The sequence below is a fragment of the Oncorhynchus kisutch genome, unplaced genomic scaffold (genome assembly GCF_002021735.2).
Source record: "Oncorhynchus kisutch isolate 150728-3 unplaced genomic scaffold, Okis_V2 Okis03b-Okis08b_hom, whole genome shotgun sequence".
NCBI classification, from domain to species: Eukaryota; Metazoa; Chordata; class Actinopteri; order Salmoniformes; family Salmonidae; genus Oncorhynchus; species Oncorhynchus kisutch.
Genome location: NW_022261980.1, coordinates 12,239,738 through 12,261,895, shown reverse-complemented (window position 1 = coordinate 12,261,895; position 22,158 = coordinate 12,239,738). Strand labels below are relative to the sequence as shown.

The window sequence follows — 22,158 nt, the reverse complement described above, 5'->3', positions numbered from 1 at the left end:
ACCTGCAGGCTATACGCCTAGTCTTAAGGTTTCAATAGAAACTATAGTGTAGATACTGTATAGCCTATTATATAAGACTCTTCTTCTACTGTTCTCTCTATAACACCTGCAGGCTATAAGCCTAGTCTTAAGGTTTCAATAGAAACTATAGTGTAGATACTGTATAGCCTATTATATAAGACTCTTCTTCTACTGTTCTCTCTATAACACCTGCAGCCGATAAGCAGTCAAACAGTTCCAAAACAGGCTGTACAATCTTTATTGCAATTTAATGAGATTTTCAAGATCCAGATAATAATGCATGCTAACACTTTATTAACATGGACTAGCTATCGTTTGGTTTTAAAATGTGTCCGGTGTCCAGGTTTGTATCTGTTGCAATATGTATATAAAAGAGAAGAACTGTGTGAAAAAAAAAATACAGCTATCATTGTCCACGCAGCAGGAACATGAGGAAGGCAGCGGTGTTCTAGAAGCATCCACGCAGCAGGAACATGAGGAAGACAGCGGTGTTCTAGAAGCATCCACTCAGCAGGAACATGAGGAAGGCAGCGGTGTTCTAGAAGCATCCACGCAGCAGGAACATGAGGAAGGCAGCGGTGTTCTAGAAGCATCCACGCAGCAGGAACATGAGGAAGACAGAGGTGTTCTAGAAGCATCCACTCAGCAGGAACATGAGGAAGACAGAGGTGTTCTAGAAGCATCCACTCAGCAGGAACATGAGGAAGGCAGCGGTGTTCTAGAAGCGTCCACGCAGCAGGAACATGAGGAAGGCAGAGGTGTTCTAGAAGCGTCCACTCAGCAGGAACATGAGGAAGGCAGCGGTGTTCTAGAAGCATCCACGCAGCAGGAACATGAGGAAGGCAGAGGTGTTCTAGAAGCATCCACGCAGCAGGAACATGAGGAAGACAGCGGTGTTCTAGAAGCATCCACTCAGCAGGAACATGAGGAAGACAGCGGTGTTCTAGAAGCATCCACTCAGCAGGAACATGAGGAAGGCAGCGGTGTTCTAGAAGCATCCACTCAGCAGGAACATGAGGAAGGCAGCGGTGTTCTAGAAGCGTCCACTCAGCAGGACCATGAGGAAGACAGCGGTGTTCTAGAAGCGTCCACTCAGCAGGAACATGAGGAAGGCAGCGGTGTTCTAGAAGCGTCCACTCAGCAGGAACATGAGGAAGACAGCGGTGTTCTAGAAGCGTCCACTCAGCAGGAACATGAGGAAGACAGCGGTGTTCTAGAAGCGTCCACTCAGCAGGACCATGAGGAAGACAGCGGTGTTCTAGAAGCATCCACGCAGCAGGAACATGAGGAAGGCAGCGGTGTTCTAGAAGCGTCCACGCAGCAGGAACATGAGGAAGACAGCGGTGTTCTAGAAGCGTCCACTCAGCAGGAACATGAGGAAGACAGCGGTGTTCTAGAAGCGTCCACTCAGCAGGAACATGAGGAAGACAGCGGTGTTCTAGAAGCGTCCACTCAGCAGGAACATGAGGAAGGCAGCGGTGTTCTAGAAGCGTCCACTCAGCAGGAACATGAGGAAGACAGCGGTGTTCTAGAAGCGTCCACTCAGCAGGAACATGAGGAAGGCAGCAGTGTTCTAGAAGCATCCACTCAGCAGGAACATGAGGAAGACAGCAGTGTTCTAGAAGCGTCCACGCAGCAGGAACATGAGGAAGGCAGCGGTGTTCTAGAAGCGTCCACTCAGCAGGAACATGAGGAAGGCAGCGGTGTTCTAGAAGCGTCCACTCAGCAGGAACATGAGGAAGGCAGCGGTGTTCTAGAAGCGTCCACGCAGCAGGAACATGAGGAAGACAGCAGCCAGGAGAATGCAGAGAGTACACACTGTAGGAACCACGATCTCTGTTACCATCTCCATGTGGCTGGTCAACGGATCTGAAATAATCATTGAACACAATAAATAAATTAAATGTTTATATAAAACCCACACAGTAACCCGGTCTACACCCTAAACAGCAAACAGAGGCTCCATTTTTTATTTATAATAACACATAGATGACGACACCACTTTGCACTACTAGCAGAAATGTACTCGGCGACAAATAGCCAATAGTCCGATAAGTGCTAAATGAAACACAACTCAAATTCAACACTTTAAATGATTTGAAAAGTGAATGTATTTCCTACCCAGGTCTGCTACACACCAGTCAGTCAATCAAAAGAAGAAGTGATGAAGTCCTACGTAGGCCTACCTAAACTTCATCATGCACTGGCCAAACCTTTGGCATCCCTGCCTGTTCCTTACTGTCCTGCTGGGACTTTCTTCTAGCTGGAGGGGCAAACAAAGAAGAGTCCTGTTAGAGAATGTCTTCCCATGTAGTTTTGTAGTTCAACTATTTGTAGTTCAACTGTTTGTAGTTCAACTGTTTGTAGTTCAACTGTTTGTAGTTCAACTATTTGTAGTTCAACTATTTGTAGTTCAACTGTTTGTAGTTCAACTGTTTGTAGTTCAACTGTTTGTAGTTCAACTATTTGTAGTTCAACTATTTGTAGTTCAACTATTTGTAGATCAACTGTTTGTAGTTCAACTGTTTGTAGTTCAACTGTTTGTAGTTCAACTATTTGTAGTTCAACTATTTGTAGTTCAACTATTTGTAGCTCAACTATTTGTAGCTCAACTATTTGTAGCTCAACTATTTGTAGTTCCACTATTTGTTGAAAAGTGCCAATTAGATCCAGAATGTTCCTTTGTTTGCCCTGACAGCCAGATGTCCCTGCACGCTGAAGTTGTTGGAGCTGACTGACATACATTGTGTAAAATATTTTCATATAGTTCAAGTTTTAACGGGACTATTCTATTGAGTCCGTTGTACTGGGGCTTACTAAATCAAGGCAATCGCAGCTCAAGTATTGGAAAATCTTTGCCATGTTGTCTTTGAGGCAGGGGTCTGGTGGTGTTGGGGTCTGGTGGTGTTGGGGTTTGGTGGTGTTGGGGTCTGTCAGTGTTGGGGTCTGGTGGTGTTGGGGTCTAGTGGTGTTGGGGTTTGGTGGTGTTGGGGTCTTGTGGTGTTGGGGTCTGTCAGTGTTGGGGTCTGTCAGTGTTGGGGTCTGGTGGTGTTGGGGTCTGGTGGTGTTGGGGTCTGTCAGTGTTGGGGTCTAGTGGTGTTGGGGTCTGGTGGTGTTGGGGTCTGGTGGTGTTGGGGTTTGGTGGTGTTGGGGTCTTGTGGTGTTGGGGTCTGTCAGTGTTGGGGTCTGTCAGTGTTGGGGTCTGGTGGTGTTGGGGTCTGTCAGTGTTGGGGTCTAGTGATGTTGGGGTCTGGTGGTGTTGGGGTCTGGTGGTGTTGGGGTTTGATGGTGTTGGGGTTTGATGGTGTTGGGGTCTGGTGGTGATGGGGTCTAGTGGTGTTGGGGTCTGGTGGTGTTGGGGTCTGGTGGTGTTGGGGTTTGATGGTGTTGGGGTTTGATGGTGTTGGGGTCTGGTGGTGTTGGGGTCTGGTGGTGATGGGGTCTAGTGGTGTTGGGGTCTGGTGGTGTTAAGGTCTGGTGGTGATGGGGTCTAGTGGTGTTGGGGTCTGGTGGTGTTGGGGTGTAGTGTAGCCTTCTGTACTGACCTGCAGCTAGAAGCTGGTTACTGGAGGAGCACGTCTCTGTGGCTTTCCTTCTCCAGCTCTCCACCTGTAGAGACCATCAAAATGCATGTATTAATCAACCAACCAACCAATCAATCAATATATATTAATACAAGCCATTAAAAAAAAAGTCTGTCACAAAACAGCCAAATAGAATAGGCCTATATCAGGTGTGTACAAGGTGTCTGTGACTGACTGACTGTACCTCTCTCTGGTTGGGGAATCCATTGGAGCTGATGATGCGTTTGTAGTACTGAACAGAGGCTTTTGGGTAACGTGGTTTATTCTTGTTGAGGAAGTCCACGTAGAACAGGCCAAACCTCTCAGAGAAGCCTTCGTCCCACTCAAACTTGTCCAGCAGCGACCAGGCTGTATAACCCTTCACGTTCACACCGTCCTTAAGGGCTGTCATGTGGAGAAAAGACCACCAGAGGGTGCTGTAGGAGTTCACTTGCCCAGTATCAATAGAGTAGACAGTGAAGCAAACTTCAAACACACTCAAAACACCTGTTTTGTCCTAAAATGATGCCAGTTCACTAAAACAATTACTTGTTATAAAGAAAAGTTTACGTTTTACTAAACCTCTATAGTATTAGATTATTTTCTCTGCTAAAACTTTCTTCAAGGTAATATTCAGAGGATGTTATTTCCTCTGGTAGATCGGTTCCTCACCCTTGAGCATCTCATTGATGTAATCCTTGAAGTACTGCATCCTCCATTCATCACACAGGTCTGTGCACCTCTGCACCTTCTCTGACACCCCATTCTCTGTCACGTAGATCATGGGGTTCCCATACTGGGTCTAGTGGAGAGACAGGGAGACAGGGTGGTGAGGAGACAGGGTGGTGAGATGGTGTGGGGAGACAGGGACACGGGGTGGGGGGATGGGGTGGGGAGACAGGGAGAAGGGGTGGGGAGATGGGGTGGGGAGACAGGGAGAAGGGGTGGGGAGATGGGGTGGGGAGACAGGTAGAAGGGGTGGGGAGATGGGGTGGGGAGACAGGGAGATGGGGTGGGGAGACAGGGAGATGGGGTGGGGAGGGGAGATGGGGTGGGGAGATGGGGTGGGGAGATGGGGTAGGGAGACAGGGAGACGGGGTGGGGAGACAGGGAGATGGGGTGGGGAGACGGGGTGGGGAGATGGGGTAGGGAGACAGGGAGATGGGGTGGGGAGACAGGGAGACGGGGTGGGGAGACAGGGAGACGGGGTGGGGAGACAGGGAGATGGGGTGGGGAGACGGGGTGGGGAGATGGGGTGGGGAGATGGGGTAGGGAGACAGGGAGACGGGGTAGGGAGACAGGGAGATGGGGTGGGGAGACGGGGTGGGGAGATGGGGTAGGGAGACAGGGAGATGGGGTGGGGAGACAGGGAGACGGGGTGGGGAGACAGGGAGATGGGGTGGGGAGACGGGGTGGGGAGATGGGGTAGGGAGACAGGGAGACGGGGTGGGGAGACAGGGAGTGGGGTGGGGAGATGGGGTGGGGAGACAGGGAGACGGGGTGGGGAGACAGGGAGATGGGGTGGGGAGATGGGGTGGGGAGAAGGGGTAGGGAGACAGGGAGATAGGGTGGGGAGACGGGGTAGGGAGACAGGGAGACGGGGTCGGGAGACAGGGAGACGGGGTGGGGAGACAGGGAGACGAGGTGGGGAGACGGGGTGGGGAGACAGGGAGACGGGGTGGGGAGATGGGGTGGGGAGATGGGGTGGGGAGACAGGGAGACGGGGTGGGGAGACGGGGTGGGGAGACAGGGAGACGGGGTGGGGAGACAGGGAGACGGGGTGGGGAGACAGGGAGACGGGGTGGGGAGACAGGGAGACGGGGTGGTGAGACAGGGAGACGGGGTGGGGAGACGGGGAGACGGGGTGGGGAGACAGGGAGACGGGGTGGGGAGATGGGGTGGGGAGACAGGGAGAAGGGGTGGGGAGACGGGGTAGGGAGACGGGGTGGGGAGATGGGGTGGGGAGACAGGGGGAAGGGGTGGGGAGATGGGGTGGGGAGACAGGGAGACGGGGTAGGGAGACAGGGAGATGGGGTGGGGAGACAGGGAGATGGGGTGGGGAGACAGGGAGATTGGGTGGGGAGACAGGTAGACGGGGTGGGGAGACAGGTAGACGGGGTGGGGAGACAGGAAGACGGGGTGGGGAGACAGGGAGACGGGGTGGGGAGACAGGTAGACGGGGTGGGGAGACAGGTAGACGGGGTGGGGAGACAGGGAGACGGGGTGGGGAGACAGGGAGACGGGGTGGGGAGACAGGGAGACGGTGTGGGGAGACAGGGAGACGGGGTGGGGAGACAGGGAGACTGGGTGGGGAGACAGGGAGACAAATACATCATATATTTAACCCAAGTCTGGCAGGTAGGACCTGCCCACACTAACAGTAGTGTAATATACCTTGACGAAGTTGAGCAGGCGTCTGAATCCCCAGGGGACAGAGTAGAGCCACTCAGAGCCGGGGTCGGGCCAGCGAGGGTCCACCAACTCCACCAGGTCACGGTCGGTGAAGTAGCTGTTCCCACGGCCAGACGGGTAGTTCTTCTGGGTGATATAGCGCGTGGTGAAGTGGCCAATACCCAGGAAGTCACAGGTGCCCTTGATGTAACTCTTCTCCTGGGAAGAGAAGACAGGGAGACGGGAGGTTCCTAGACCCTGCTGGGCACTCTTCCTACCTGGAGACCAGAGAGAGAGAGAGACCAGATTACACCATAACCTTTGACCTCTGACCCTTAACCCTGCTGGGCACTCATCTTGTCTGTGTGGAAAGAGACATCAGGTGTGACAGTGACACGTGTGCGTTTCTATGTCCTGTTACATATTGGCAGGGATTTTGGACACTGGCCAACCAGGCAAGTACACTCAGAAAAAAATCTAGAACCTAAAATGGTTCTTCGGCTGTCCCCATATGAGGCCTCTTTGAAGAACCCTTTTGGGTTCCATGTAAAACCCTTTCCACAAAGGGTTCTACATGGAACCCAAAAGAGTTCTACCTGGAACCAAAAAGGGGTCTCCTATGGGGACAGCTGAAGAACCATTTTGGAGTGTACACCATTTTTTTTTCCTATCCCGTGTCTATAATCTGTGCCATTCAATATTTTAAAAGACAGCCTAGCGGGCTAATTGGGTACATTTTCTACTAGCCTGGTCTGAACAGTACTAGCCTCAGCCTAGCGGGCTAATTGGGTACATTTTCTACTAGCCTGGTCTGAACAGTACTAGCCTCAGCCTAGCGGGCTAGTTGGGTACATTTTCTACTAGCCTGGTCTGAACAGTACTAGCCTCAGCCTAGCGGGCTAGTTGGGTACATTTTCTACTAGCCTGGTCTGAACAGTACTAGCCTCAGGCTAGCGTGCTAGTTGGGTACATTTTCTACTAGCCTGGTCTGAACAGTACTAGCCTCAGGCTAGCAGGCTAGTTGGGTACATTTTCTACTAGTCTGGTCTGAACAGTACTAGCCTCAGGTTAGCGTGCTAGTTGGGTACATTTTCTACTAGTCTGGTCTGAACAGTACTAGCCTCAGGCTAGGTGGCTAATTGGGTACATTTTCTACTAGTCTGGTCTGAACAGTACTAGCCTCAGGCTAGCGTGCTAGTTGAGTACATTTTCTACTAGCCTGGTCTGAACAGTACTAGCCTCAGCCTAGCGGGCTAGTTGGGTACATTTTCTACTAGCCTGGTCTGAACAGTACTAGCCTCAGGCTAGCGGGCTAGTTGGGTACATTTTCTACTAGCCTGGTCTGAACAGTACTTGCCTCAGGCTAGGTGGCTAATTGGGTACATTTTCTACTAGTCTGGTCTGAACAGTACTAGCCTCAGGCTAGGTGGCTAATTGGGTACATTTTCTACTAGCCTGGTCTGAACAGTACTAGCCTCAGGCTAGGTGGCTAATTGGGTACATTTTCTACTAGTCTGGTCTGAACAGTACTAGCCTCAGCCTAGCGGGCTAGTTGGGTACATTTTCTACTAGCCTGGTCTGAACAGTACTAGCCTCAGGCTAGGTGGCTAATTGGGTACATTTTCTACTAGTCTGAACAGTACTAGCCTCAGGCTAGGTGGCTAATTGGGTACATTTTCTACTAGTCTGGTCTGAACAGTACTAGCCTCAGGCTAGCGTGCTAGTTGAGTACATTTTCTACTAGCCTGGTCTGAACAGTACTAGCCTCAGCCTAGCGGGCTAGTTGGGTACATTTTCTACTAGCCTGGTCTGAACAGTACTAGCCTCAGGCTAGCGTGCTAGTTGGGTACATTTTCTACTAGCCTGGTCTGAACAGTACTAGCCTCAGGCTAGCGGGCTAGTTGGGTACATTTTCTACTAGTCTGGTCTGAACAGTACTAGCCTCAGGTTAGCGTGCTAGTTGGGTACATTTTCTACTAACCTGGTCTGAACAGTACTAGCCTCAGGCTAGTGGGCTAGTTGGGTACATTTTCTACTAGTCTGGTCTGAACAGTACTAGCCTCAGGTTAGCGTGCTAGTTGGGTACATTTTCTACTAACCTGGTCTGAACAGTACTAGCCTCAGCCTAGCGGGCTAGTTGGGTACATTTTCTACTAGCCTGGTCTGAACAGTACTAGACTCAGGCTAGCGGGCTAGTTGGGTACATTTTCTACTAGCCTGGTCTGAACAGTACTAGCCTCAGGCTAGGTGGCTAATTGGGTACATTTTCTACTAGCCTGGTCTGAACTGTACTAGCCTCAGCCTAGCGGGCTAGTTGGGTACATTTTCTACTAACCTGGTCTGAACAGTACTAGCCTCAGCCTAGCGGGCTAGTTGGGTACATTTTCTACTAGCCTGGTCTGAACAGTACTAGCTTCAGCCTAGCGGGCTAGTTGGGTACATTTTCTACTAGCCTGGTCTGAACAGTACTAGCCTCAGCCTAGCGGGCTAGTTGGGTACATTTTCTACTAGCCAGGTCTGAACAGTACTAGCCTCAGCCTAGCGGGCTAGTTGGGTACATTTTCTACTAGCCAGGTCTGAACAGTACTAGCCTCAGCCTAGCGGGCAAGCTTCATTTAAACCCTGTGGGTTGTTCGTGGAAATGGAACACCTAGCTTTGACAATACGTGACTTACCTATGTAGTCTTTCATGACCTGAGGGTAGTCCCCGTTGAAGATGGGTGTAGCGAACCAGCCCATGTAGAACTGGACATATCTCTCTGCTGCCTCGATGTCTCTCTGGTTGGTGATGTCCACTGGCTCCCCCCAGTCTGCCAACAACGAGATCCCAACCAAGCCTTTCTGTTTGCTTCTCCATTGAGTGTCATAGGTGTGCCAAACCTTAGCATGTGCCTGTTCAAATGATATATTATTCTGTATCAGGGGGACGGTACACTAGGCCAATATATTATGGTATTAGATTACTGACAATATTAAATATAATTATATTATAAACAATTAGTGACTACCTTGATAATGTGGTGGGCAGCTTTGTAGGCCCCAGTGCCCTTCAGCTTCAGTCCAGGTGCATGTTCTCCAGTCTCATAGCCCTCCACAGCACTAGACTATAAACACAGTCTCATAGCCCTCCACAGCACTAGACTATAAACACAGTCTCATAGCCCTCCACAGCACTAGACTACAGTCTCATAGCCCTCCACAGCACTAGACTATAAACACAGTCTCATAGCCCTCCACAGCACTAGACTACAGTCTCATAGCCCTCCACATCACTAGACTACACACGCAGTCTCATAGTCCTCCACAGATACTAGACACTGCATTGCTGTACACTAAGACTTAAGCCTATGGTGAAGCTAACCTACAGTAGTCTTCTGGAGGATTTTGGTTCATTTACTGTGTCTCCCAAATGGCACCCTATCCCCTATATAGTGCACTACTTTTGACCAGAGTTCTATGGGCCCATGTAAAAATTAGTGCACTATATGGAGAATAGGGTGTCATTTGGAACACAACCTGTGTGTCAATCAGATAATGTGTTATGGATCATGTATTATGGATAATGTGTTATGGATAATGTATTATGGATAATGTGTTATGGATAATGTGTTATGGATAATGTGCATTATCATACATTATGGGTAATGGATCATGTGTTATGGATGTGTTATTGATGATGTGTATATACAATGTGTTATTGACAATGTATTATGGATAATGTTTTATGGATAATGTGGTATGATCATGCATTATGGGTGATGTGTTATGATCATGCATTATGGGTAATGTGTTATGGATAATGTGAAATGGATGTGTTATGGATAATGTGTTATGATAATGTATTTTGGATCATGTGTTATGGATAATGTAGTATGGGTAATGTATTGTCTTACCCATGGGTTGTTGAAGGTGATCCAGTATTTGACTCTGTCACCAAACCGCTCAAAGCATAAGTTGGCAAAGTCGTTGAAATAGTTCACCATGCTGGCGTTCTGCCATCCACCGTACTTCTCATGTAAGACCTGGGTGGTAACAGGGAGGAAGGTTACTATAGGTCACACAAAACCTGGGTGGTAACAGGGAAGGAAGGTTACTATAGGTCACACAAAACCTGGGTGGTAACAGGGAGGAAGGTTACTATAGGTCACACAAGACCTGGGTGGTAACAGGGAAGGAAGGTTACTATAGGTCACACAAGACCTGGGTGGTAACGGGGAGGAAGGTTACTATAGGTCACACAAGACCTGGGTGGTAACAGGGAAGGAAGGTTACTATAGGTCACACAAGACCTGGGTGGTAACAGGGAGGAAGGTTACTATAGGTCACACAAAACCTGGGTGGTCACAGGGAGGAAGGTTACTATAGGTCACACAAAACATGGGTGGTAACAGGGAGGAAGGTTACTATAGGTCACACAAGACCTGGGTGGTCACAGGGAGGAAGGTTACTATAGGTCACACAAAACCTGGGTGGTAACAGGGAGGAAGGTTACTATAGGTCACACAAGACCTGGGTGGTCACAGGGAGGAAGGTTACTATAGGTCACACAAGACCTGGGTGGTCACAGGGAGGAAGGTTACTATAGGCCACACAAGACCTGGGTGGTAACAGGGAAGGAAGGTTACTATAGGTCACACAAGACCTGGGTGGTAACAGGGAAGGAAGGTTACTATAGGTCACACAAGACCTGGGTGGTAACAGGGAAGGAAGGTTACTATAGGTCACACAAGACCTGGGTGGTCACAGGGAGGAAGGTTACTATAGGTCACACAAGACCTGGGTGGTCACAGGGAGGAAGGTTACTATAGGTCACACAAGACCTGGGTGGTAACAGGGAGGAAGGTTACTATAGGCCACACAAGACCTGGGTGGTAACAGGGAAGGAAGGTTACTATAGGTCACACAAGACCTGGGTGGTAACAGGGAAGGAAGGTTACTATAGGTCACACAAGACCTGGGTGGTAACAGGGAAGGAAGGTTACTATAGGTCACACAAGACCTGGGTGGTAACAGGGAAGGAAGGTTACTATAGGTCACACAAGACCTGGGTGGTCACAGGGAGGAAGGTTACTATAGGTCAAACAAGACCTGGGTGGTAACAGGGAGGAAGGTTACTATAGGCCACACAAGACCTGGGTGGTAACAGGGAAGGAAGGTTACTATAGGTCACACAAGACCTGGGTGGTCACAGGGAGGAAGGTTACTATAGGTCACACAAGACCTGGGTGATCACAGGGAGGAAGGTTACTATAGGTCACACAAGACCTGGGTGGTAACAGGGAGGAAGGTTACTATAGGCCACACAAGACCTGGGTGGTAACAGGGAAGGAAGGTTACTATAGGTCACACAAGACCTGGGTGGTAACAGGGAAGGAAGGTTACTATAGGTCACACAAGACCTGGGTGGTAACAGGGAAGGAAGGTTACTATAGGTCACACAAGACCTGGGTGGTAACAGGGAAGGAAGGTTACTATAGGTCACACAAGACCTGGGTGGTAACAGGGAAGGAAGGTTACTATAGGTCACACAAGACCTGGGTGGTCACAGGGAGGAAGGTTACTATAGGTCACACAAGACCTGGGTGGTAACAGGGAGGAAGGTTACTATAGGCCACACAAGACCTGGGTGGTAACAGGGAAGGAAGGTTACTATAGGTCACACAAGACCTGGGTGGTAACGGGGAGGAAGGTTACTATAGGTCACACAAGACCTGGGTGGTAACAGGGAGGAAGGTTACTATAGGTCACACAAGACCTGGGTGGTAACAGGGAGGAAGGTTACTATAGGCCACACAAGACCTGGGTGGTAACAGGGAGGAAGGTTACTATAGGCCACACAAGACCTGGGTGGTAACAGGGAGGAAGGTTACTATAGGTCACATAGTCAGTCAGTCAGTCAGTACTCAGTCAGTTAATCAGTCAGTCAGTCAGCACCAAGTCAGTCAGTTAGTCCGTCAGTACCCAGTCAGTCAATCAGGACCCAGTCAGTCAATCAGTACCCAGTCAGTCAGTACTCAGTCAGTCAGTCAGTCAGTCAGTACCCAGTCAGTCAATCAGTACTCAGTCAGTAAGTCAGTCAGTACCCAGTCAGTCAGTCAGTCAGTACCCAGTCAGTCAGTCAGTCAGTACCCAGTCAGTCAGTCAGTCAGTACCCAGTCAGTCAATCAGGACCCAGTCAGTCAATCAGGACACAGTCAGTCAGTCAGTACCCAGTCAGTCAATCAGGACCCAGTCAGTCAATCAGGACACAGTCAGTCAATCAGTACCCAGTCAGTCATTACCCAGTCAGTCAGTCAGTCAGTACCCAGTCAGTCAGTCAATCAGTACCCAGTCAGTCTGTCAGTACCCAGTCAGTCAATCAGTACTCAGTCAGTCAGTCAGTACCCAGTCAGTCAGTACCCAGTCAGTCAGTCAGGACCCAGCCAGTCAGTCAGTACCCAGTCAGTCAGTACCCAGTCAGTCAGTTAGTCAGTAAGTCAGTCAGTACCCAGTCAGTCAATCTGTTCTCAGTCAGTCAGTAAGTCAGTAAGTCAGTAAGTCAGTCAGTACCCAGTCAGTCAGTCAGTCAGTCAGTTAGTCAGTACCCAGTCAGTCAGTCAGTTAGTCAGTCAGTCAGTCAGTCAGTCAGTACCAAGTCAGTCAGTCAGTCAGTTAGTCAGTACCCAGTCAGTCAGTCAGTCAGTCAGTACCCAGTCAGTCAATCAGTCAGTCAGTCAGTCAGTACCCAGTCAGTCAGTACCCAGTCAGTCAGTCAGTACCCAGTCAGTCAGTACCCAGTCAGTCAGTCAGTACCGAGTCAGTCAGTACCCAGTCAGTCAGTCAGTACCCAGTAAGTCAGTCAGTACTGAGTCAGTCAGTCAGTACCCAGTCAGTCAGTCAGTACTGAGTCAGTCAGTCAGTCAGTATCCAGTGAGTCAGTCAGTACCCAGTCAGTCAATCAGTACTCAGTCAGTCAGTCAGTCAGTACCCAGTTAGTCAGTCAGTACCCAGTCAGTCAGTACCAAGTCAGTCAGTTAGTCAGTCAGTCAGTCAGTACCCAGTCAGTCAATCAGTACTCAGTCAGTAAGTCAGTCAGTACCTAGTCAGTCAGTCAGTACCAGTCAGTCAATCTGTACAGAGTCAGTCAGTCAGTACCCAGTCAGTCAGTCTGTACCGAGTCAGTCAGTACCCAGTCAGTCAGTCAGTATCCAGTTAGTCAGTCAGTCAGTCCCCACTTAGTCAGTCAGTACCCAGTCAGTCAGTCAGTCAGTACCAAGTCATTCAGTCAGTCAGTTAGTCAGTACCCAGTCAGTCAGTCAGTCAGTCAGTTAGTCAGTACCAAGTCAGTCAGTCAGTCAGTTAGTCAGTACCCAGTCAGTCAGTCAGTACCCAGTCAGTCAATCAATCAGTCAGTCAGTCAGTCAGTTAGTCAGTTAGTCAGTACCCAGTCAGTCAATTGGTACCCTGTCAGTCAGTCAGTACCCAGTCAGTCAGTACCCAGTCAGTCAGTCAGTACCGAGTCAGTCAGTGCCCAGTCAGTCAATCAGTACCCAGTAAGTCAGTCAGTACTGAGTCAGTCAGTCAGTACCCAGTCAGTCAATCAATCAGTCAGTCAGTCAGTCAGTTAGTAAGTCAGTCAGTACCCAGTCAGTCAATCAGTACTCAGTCAGTCAGTCAGTCAGTCAGTACCCAGTTAGTCAGTCAGTACCCAGTCAGTCAGTACCCAGTCAGTCAGTTAGTCAGTCAGTCAGTACCCAGTCAGTCAATCAGTACTCAGTCAGTAAGTCAGTCAGTACCTAGTCAGTCAGTCGAGTACCAGTCATTCAATCTGTACCGAGTCAGTCAGTCAGTACCCAGTCAGTCAGTCTGTACCGAGTCAGTCAGTCAGTCAGTACCCAGTCAGTCAGTACCCAGTTAGTCAGTCAGTACCCAGTCAGTCAGTCTGTCAGTACCCAGTTAGTCAGTACCCAGTCAGTCAGTACCCAGTTTAGTCCAGTCAGTACCCAGTTAGTCAGTACCCAGTCAGTCAGTCAGTCAGTACCAGTCAGTCAGTCAGTCAGTACCCAGTTTAGTCAATCAGTACCCAGTCAGTCAGTCAGTACCCAGTCAGTCAGTACCCAGTCAGTCAGTACCCCAGTCAGTCATCAGTCAGTACCCAGTCAGTCAGTACCCAGTCTCTACCCAGTCGGTGCCCAGTCAGTCAGTTCCCAGTCAGTCAGTACCCACCTGTGGCAGATCCCAGTCAGTCAGTCAGTCAGTCAGTCAGTGCCCAGTCAGTCAGTCAGTCAGTATCCAGTCAGTCAGTCAGTCAGTATCCAGTCAGTCAGTCAGTACCCAGTCAGTCAGTCAGTACCCAGTCAGTCAGTCAGTCAGTCAGTATCCAGTCAGTCAGTCAGTACTCAGTCAGTCAGTCAGTCAGTACCCAGTCTGTCAGTACCCAGTCAGTCAGTCAGTCAGTACCCAGTCAGTCAGTCAGTACCCAGTCAGTCAGTACCCAGTCAGTCAGTCAGTCAGTATCCAGTCAGTCAGTCAGTACTCATCAGTCAGTCAGTCAGTACCCCAGTCTGTCAGTCAGTCAGTACCCAGTCAGTCAGTCAGTCAGTACCCAGTCAGTCAGTACCCAGTCAGCCAGTACCCACCTGTGGCAGATCCCAGTCAGTCAGTCAGTCAGTACCCAGTCAGCCAGTCAGTACCCAGTCAGTCAGTCAGTACCCAGTCAGTCAGTCAGTCAGTACCCACCTGTGGCAGATCCCAGTCAGTCAGTCAGTCAGTCAGTACCCAGTCAGTCAGTCAGTCAGTCAGTCAATACCCAGTCAGTCAGTCAATCAGTACCCAGTCAGTCAGTCAATCAGTACCCAGTCAGTCTGTCAGTACCCAGTCAGTCGGTCAGTCAGTCAGTACCCAGTCAGTCAGTCAGTCAGTACCCAGTCAGTCAGTCAGTCAGTACCCAGTCAGTCAGTCAGTACCCAGTCAGTCAGTCAGTCAGTACCCAGTCAGTCAGTACCCAGTCTCTACCCAGTCAGTACCCAGTCAGTCAGTTCCCAGTCAGTCAGTACCCACCTGTGGCAGATCCCAGTCAGTCAGTACCCACCTGTGGCAGATCCCAGTCAGTCAGTCAGTACCCAGTCAGTCAGCCAGTCAGTCAGTCAGCCAGTACCCACCTGTGGCAGATCCCAATGGTACAGGGTGACTATTGGTGTGATGTTATTGTCCAGGAGCATGTTGATCAGGTCATCATAGTATTTAATTCCCTTCTCATTGATGTGATCAGCTGGAGAAGAGAAATGGACATTACCATTAGCTATAACATTCACGAGAACGTATAGGGCCTGTTTCCGGACACAGATTATTAAACTTTGTCCAGGACTAAAAGTTATGTTCAGTGGAGAATCTGGAGTATAAAGTATGTTCAGTGGAGAATATGATCTATGAAGTATGTTCAGTGGAGAATCTGGAGTATAGTATAAAGTATGTTCCGTGGAGAATCTGGAGTATAAAGTATGTCAGTTCAGTGGAGAATCTGGAGTATAAAGTATGTTCAGTGGAGAATCTGGAGTATAAAGTATGTTCAGTGGAGAATCTGGAGTATAAAGTATGTTCAGTGGAGAATCTGGAGTATAAAGTATGTTCAGTGGAGAATCTGGTCTATAGGAAGTATGTTCAGTGGAGAATCTGGAGTATAAAGTATGTTCAGTGGAGAATCTGGAGTATGAAGTATGTTCAGTGGAGAATCTGGAGTATAAAGTATGTTCAGTGGAGATTCTGTAGTATAAAGTATGTTCAGTGGAGAATCTGGTCTATGAAGTATGTTCAGTGGAGAATCTGGAGTATAAAGTATGTTCAGTGGAGAATCTGGACTATGAAGTATGTTCCCTGGAGAATCTGGACTATGAAGTATGTTCAGTGGAGAATCTGGACTATGAAGTATGTTCCCTGGAGAATCTGGAGTATAAAGTATGTTCAGTGGAGAATCTGGAGTATGAAGTATGTTCAGTGGAGAGTATGAAGTATGTTCAGTGGGAATCTGGTCTATGAGGTATTTACCTTTGATCCGTTGGGAAATATCCTTGGCCAGGAGATGGAGAAACGATAGTGGTTAAACTTCATGTCCTTCATCAAGGTGATGTCATCCTAGGAGATATTGACGAGTCATGTCAAGGGTCTCAATTGTGACGGAGCCATATGGTTCAAATCTCAATGGNGGAGAGAGAGAAATGGACATTACCATTAGCTATAAACATTCACGAGAACGTATAGGGCCTGTTTCCCGGACACAGATTATTAAACTTTGTCCAGGACTAAAAGTTATGTTCAGTGGAGAATCTGGAGTATAAAGTATGTTCAGTGGAGAATATGATCTATGAAGTATGTTCAGTGGAGAATCTGGAGTATAAAGTATGTTCCGTGGAGAATCTGGAGTATAAGTATGTTCAGTGGAGAATCTGGAGTATAAAGTATGTTCAGTGGAGAATCTGGAGTATAAAGTATGTTCAGTGGAGAATCTGGAGTATAAAGTATGTTCAGTGGAGAATCTCTTGGAGTCTATGAAGTATGTTCAGTGGAGAATCTGGAGTATAAAGTATGTTTTCAGTGGAGACTCTGGAGTATGAAGTATGTTCAGTGGAGAATCTGGAGTATAAAGTATGTTCAGTGGAGATTCTGTAGTATAAAGTATGTTCAGTGGAGAATCTGGTCTATGAAGTATGTTCAGTGGAGAATCTGGAGTATAAAGTATGTTCAGTGGAGAATCTGGACTATGAAGTATGTTCCCTGGAGAATCTGGACTATGAAGTATGTTCAGTGGAGAATCGGACTATGAGTATGTTCCCTGGAGAATCTGGAGTATAAAGTATGTTCAGTGGAAATCTGGAGTATGAAGTATGTTCAGTGGAGAGTATGAAGTATGTTCAGTGGGAATCTGGTCTATGAGGTACGGAGCATTTACCTTTGATTCCGTTGGGAAATATCCTTGGCCAGGAGATGGAGAAACGATAGTGGTTAAACTTCATGTCCTTCATCAAGGTGATGTCATCCTAGGAGATATTGACGATGTCATGTCAAGGGTCTCAATTGTGACGGAGCCATATGGTTCAAATATCAATGGCTCCCGATTCACTTTGCAGTGCACTACTTCTGACTACATGGGGATAATGCGTCTACCATCTATTCAGTCTATTCACCTTGAACTTGTAATATCCTTCGCAGGAGTGGTCTGCGGTGTCGTTGAGGAAGATCTTTCCCCTTCTTGGGGGCGAACACGTCCCAGATGCTCATCCCTTTGCCATCCTTGTCCCAGGCTCCTTCTGTCTGGTACGCAGAGCCCCCAGCCCCCAGGAAAACCCTTCAGAGAGATATAGAGGTTAGCAAGAACTCTTCCTTCCTGGGAGAAAATACTTTACAATTTCTCTCTCTCTCTCTCTCTCTCTCTGTCTCTCTCTCTCTGTTCCTTTGTCTGTCCTCTTTCTCTCTCTCTCTCTCCTCTCTGTCTCTCTCTATCTCTCTCTCTCTCTCTCTGTCTGTCCTTTCTCTCTCTCTCTCTCTCTCTGTCTCTCTCTCTGTCTCTCTCTCTGTCTCTCTCTCTGTCTCTCTCTCTGTCTCTTTCTCTCTCTCTCTCTCTCTCTCTCTGTCTCTCTCTCTCTCTCTGTCTGTCTCTTTCTCTCTCTCTCTCTGTCTCTCTCTCTCTCTCTTTCTCTCTCTCTCTCTCTCTCTCTCTCTCTCTCTCTCTCTCTCTCTCTCTCTCTCTCTCTCTTCTGCATTAGCTATAAAATCTTGATTTCTGTGAAAAATGTAGGCCTCTCTCCTCTCTCTCTCTCTCTCTCTCTCTCTCTCTCTCTCTCTTCTGTATTAGCTATAAAATTCTTGATATCTGTGATAAAATGTAGGCCTCTCTCTTTCGTCCTCTCTTGCGCTCTCTATTTCTCATCTTAATTTATGCCATTACATTTATATTTTTAGCAGTTTGTTTATCTTTTTTTTCTGCAGATCATATATATTTTTTATAACTATGTTTTGCTGTCAGTAATAGACCTTTATTTAAAATAAAATCCTGATTCAGTCACTTCTGCATTTCTCTCTGTCCGGTAGCCTACCAGTTGGGAAGGTGCCGTAGTAGAATGATCCGCGTTCATTCTTGGTCCAGTCGAAGTCTTCGTTGGCGGACACACACAGCACCAGCGCATAGAGCAGCTTCAGCATCCGCTGTAGTGACATGGTGTTGATCTCTCACAGGTGGCTCACTGTCTCCGGTCACAGCTGCACATAGAAGGAAGAACCATACGGCATACGGTTACTATGGACACTCGTAGTCAGTGTCATAAACATTGGTTAAACTGATCTCAGATCATACATAAACACTGTACTTTCATAGAAAGTCTTCTTCTTTTAACTTTAATGGCAATGAGGTTAAACTGATCTCAGATCATTCATAAACACTGCACTTTCATAGAAAGTCTTCTTCTTTTAACTTTAATGGCAATGAGGTTAAACTGATCTCAGATCATACATAAACACTGCACTTTCATAGAAAGTGTTACGTCTTCTTCTTTTAACTTTAATGCCAACGAGTAAAACTGATCTCAGATCATTCATAAACAGTCATCTAATGGGTACAATTACTTCTGTGTAATTAACAACTTTTACTTTAATGCCAATGAGGTTAAACTGATCTCAGATCATACATAAACACTCATCTAATGTATACAATTACTTCTGTATGATTAACAACTTTAACGCCTATGAGGTTAAACTGATCTCAGATCATACATTTTTAAACACTCATCTAATGGATACAATTACTTCTGTGTAATTAACACCATTGTCTTCATATGATGCAGAGCTCAAACTGCAGATATTTTTTTATCTCAAGACAATTCTACCGCTCTGGGGTTGATACAAACAATATGCTAATATATTTTCATATATTACTGATATAAATGACACAAATAAAACCCTTTCAGCTCCATTATCAAATGAAGATTGAACAGAGACTTACACAGAGGTGACAGGTATCCCACGCCTGTGGATAAAAGCATCCTAATGAACTCACACGGGAAAACATCTCTACAGAATGGATTGAACTCAGAAATTAGCAATAGTTCATGAGATACACTGACACCATGTAATTCTCAGGCCCCAAATTAAGATTAAAGGAATGATCTAGTCTCATTTCAACCAACCATGAGATACACTGACACCATATAATTCTCAGGCCCCAAATGAAGATTTAAGGAATGATCTAGTCTCATATCAACCAGCCATGAGATACACTGACACCATATAATTCTCGGGCCCCAAATGAAGATTAAAGGAATGATCTAGTCTCATTTCAACCAACCATGAGATACACTGACACCATATAATTCTCAGGCCCCAAATGAAGATTAAAGGAATGATCTAGTCTCATTTCAACCAGCCATGAGATACACTGACGCAAAACGTAATTAAAGACAGAAAGTACGTCAACTTGTCTAACACAGTCAGTATCAGCGACATGTCAAACTGATCCCGTCCCGGCAGAAGGTACCCAGGTCTAGTAACTGATCATCAACATCCTTCAGTGTCTCATTTAGAAAAGTGAGTGAAAATGTTTTTACGAATATAGACCAAAAATATGCCCCCTTCCACAGCCTACCTACAGTGTATCTAGGTAGCTATCTCTGTCCCTGTCTCTCTGTCTGTTCCTTCTGTCCCTGCTGTCTTTCATCACTAGCTCTCCCCAGAACCACATATAGTTACATGCCCACATATAGTTACATGCCCACATATAGTTACATGCCCACATATAGTTACATGCCCACATATAGTTACATGCCCACATATAGTTACATGCCCACATATAGTTACATGCCCACATATAGTTACATGCCCACATATAGTTACATGCCCACCTATAGTTACATGCCCACATATAGTTACATGCCCACATATAGTTACATGCCCACATATAGTTACATGCCCACATATAGTTACATGCCCACATATAGTTACATGCCCACATATAGTTACATGCCCACATATAGTTACATGCCCACCTATAGTTACATGCCCACATATAGTTACATGCCCACCTATAGTTACATGCCCACATATAGTTACATGCCCACATATAGTTACATGCCCACATATAGTTACATGACCACATATAGTTACATGACCACATATAGTTACATGCCCACCTGTTTGTCCCCATTGGAAACAAATCCAAAAATGAAAGAAAGATCCACAAGTTTCTGGACCTAATTCCTTCTCACAGATCCTCAGGGGTCGAGGTTACAGCACCCGATGTCACAGGAACAGCACCGCGAAACGAAAAGTTTTTACCTCTATTCAGGGGCCCCATTGGGCGAGCAGTCAGGACCCCCCCCCCCCCCCCCCCCCCCCATTCAAAGCCAATGGAGTGTGAGTGTAATCTGCTGGGGCAAACAGATCTTTTGGAAATGGGTTGTTTTTTTCCCCACTGTAAGCAAAGTGAGTGTCAGACAGTGTGATCTATACACATGCAGGTCAGCCTCAGAGAGTTTTACTATAGGCTCCTATCAATGGGACTATGTCTACAATTAGATTCATTGAAATATCCGGATTTGATTTCTACACTCTTAGGAGAAAAAATAGATGCAATCTAAGACCTATAAAAGGGTTCTTCGGCTGTCCCCATAGGAGAACCCTTTGAAGAACCCTTTTTTGGCTCCAGGGAGAACCCTTTTGAGTTCCATGTAAAAATCCTTTAAACCATGGAACCTAAAAGAGTTCTACCTGGAACCAAAAAGGGTTCTACCTGGAACCAACAAGGGTTCTTCTAGGGGGACAGCTGAAGAACTGCTGAAGAGTGTATATAGGAATGTTATATGTAGATTTACAGTTGAAGTCAGAAGTTTACATCCACTTAGTTTGGAGTCATTAAAACTCATTTTTCAACCACTCCACAAACCTCTTGTTAACAAACTATAGTTTTGGCAAGTCTATTAGGACATCTACTTTGTGCATGACACAAGTAATTATTCCAACAATTGTTTACAGACAGATTATTTCACTTATAATTCACTGTATCACAATTCCAGTGGGTCAGAAGTTTACATACACTAAGTTGACTGTGCCTTTAAACAGCTTGGAAAATTCCCGAAAATGATGTCATGGCTTTAGAAGCTTCTGATAGGCTAATTGACATCATTTGAGTCAATTGGAGGTGTACCTGTGGATGTATTTCAAGGCCTACCTTCAAACTCAGTGCCTCTTTGCTTGACATCATAGAAAAATCTAAAGAAATCAGCCAAAATGGTAGGCCTCCACAAGTCTTTGCTGCAGGAGGGACTGGTGCACTTCACAAAATAGATGGCATTATGAGAAAGGAAAATTATGTGGATATATTGAAGCAACATCTCAAGACATCAGTCAGGAAATTAAAGCTTGGTCGCAAATGGGTCTTCCAAATGGACAATGACCCCAAGCACACTTCCAAAGTTGTGGTAAAATGGCTTAAGGACAACAAAGTTAAGGGATTGGAGTGGCCATCACAAAGCCCTGACCTCAATCCCATAGAAAATTTGCGGGCAGAACTGAAAAAGCGTGTGCGAGCAAGGAGGCCTACAAACCTGACTCGGTTACACCAGCTTTGACAGGAGGAATGGAATAATTCATTCTCTCTACTATTATTCTGACATTTCATATTCTTAAAATAAAGTGGTGATCCTAACTGACCTAAAACAGGGCATTTTTACTAGGATTAAATGTCAGGAATTGTGAAAAACAGAGTTTAAATGTATTTGGCTAAGGTGTATGTAAACTTCCACTTCAACTGTAACTCTGAAAAATGATGGTGAAATATGCTTTTCGTGGATTACATGATAAAAGACAGACAAACCTTTTTAAAACCTGGTTACTCCGAATGAATATCATTCATTGAAGTGTAGTATATATATGAATGACTGAGAACTTTGAGCTCAATCATTCGTACTTCATAGAAGGGTTTCCCATTCACACTCAGAACTAAATCAACAATTGAACCATGAAAGGACGATGACTATCTGTGTAACTTTAACTACAGAATCTGTCAATTTATTATATTCTATAAATAATATCCCTCAACAGGTGTATTCAGTACTGTCACCAAAGTATGTAGCCTATCACATCCTAGCTAGATGAGAGAATGTTCTGTTCTACAGTAGCCTATCACATCCTAGCTAGATGAGAGAGGAATGTTCTGTTCTAC

General features: G+C 46.8%; 1 pseudogene; it reads right to left on the bottom strand.

Moving 5' to 3' along the window:
• Positions 1–243: 243 nt before the first annotated feature.
• Positions 244–20,262, bottom strand: LOC116359682 (lactase-like protein; annotated as a pseudogene).
• Between the last annotated feature and the right edge of the window lie 1,896 nt (positions 20,263–22,158).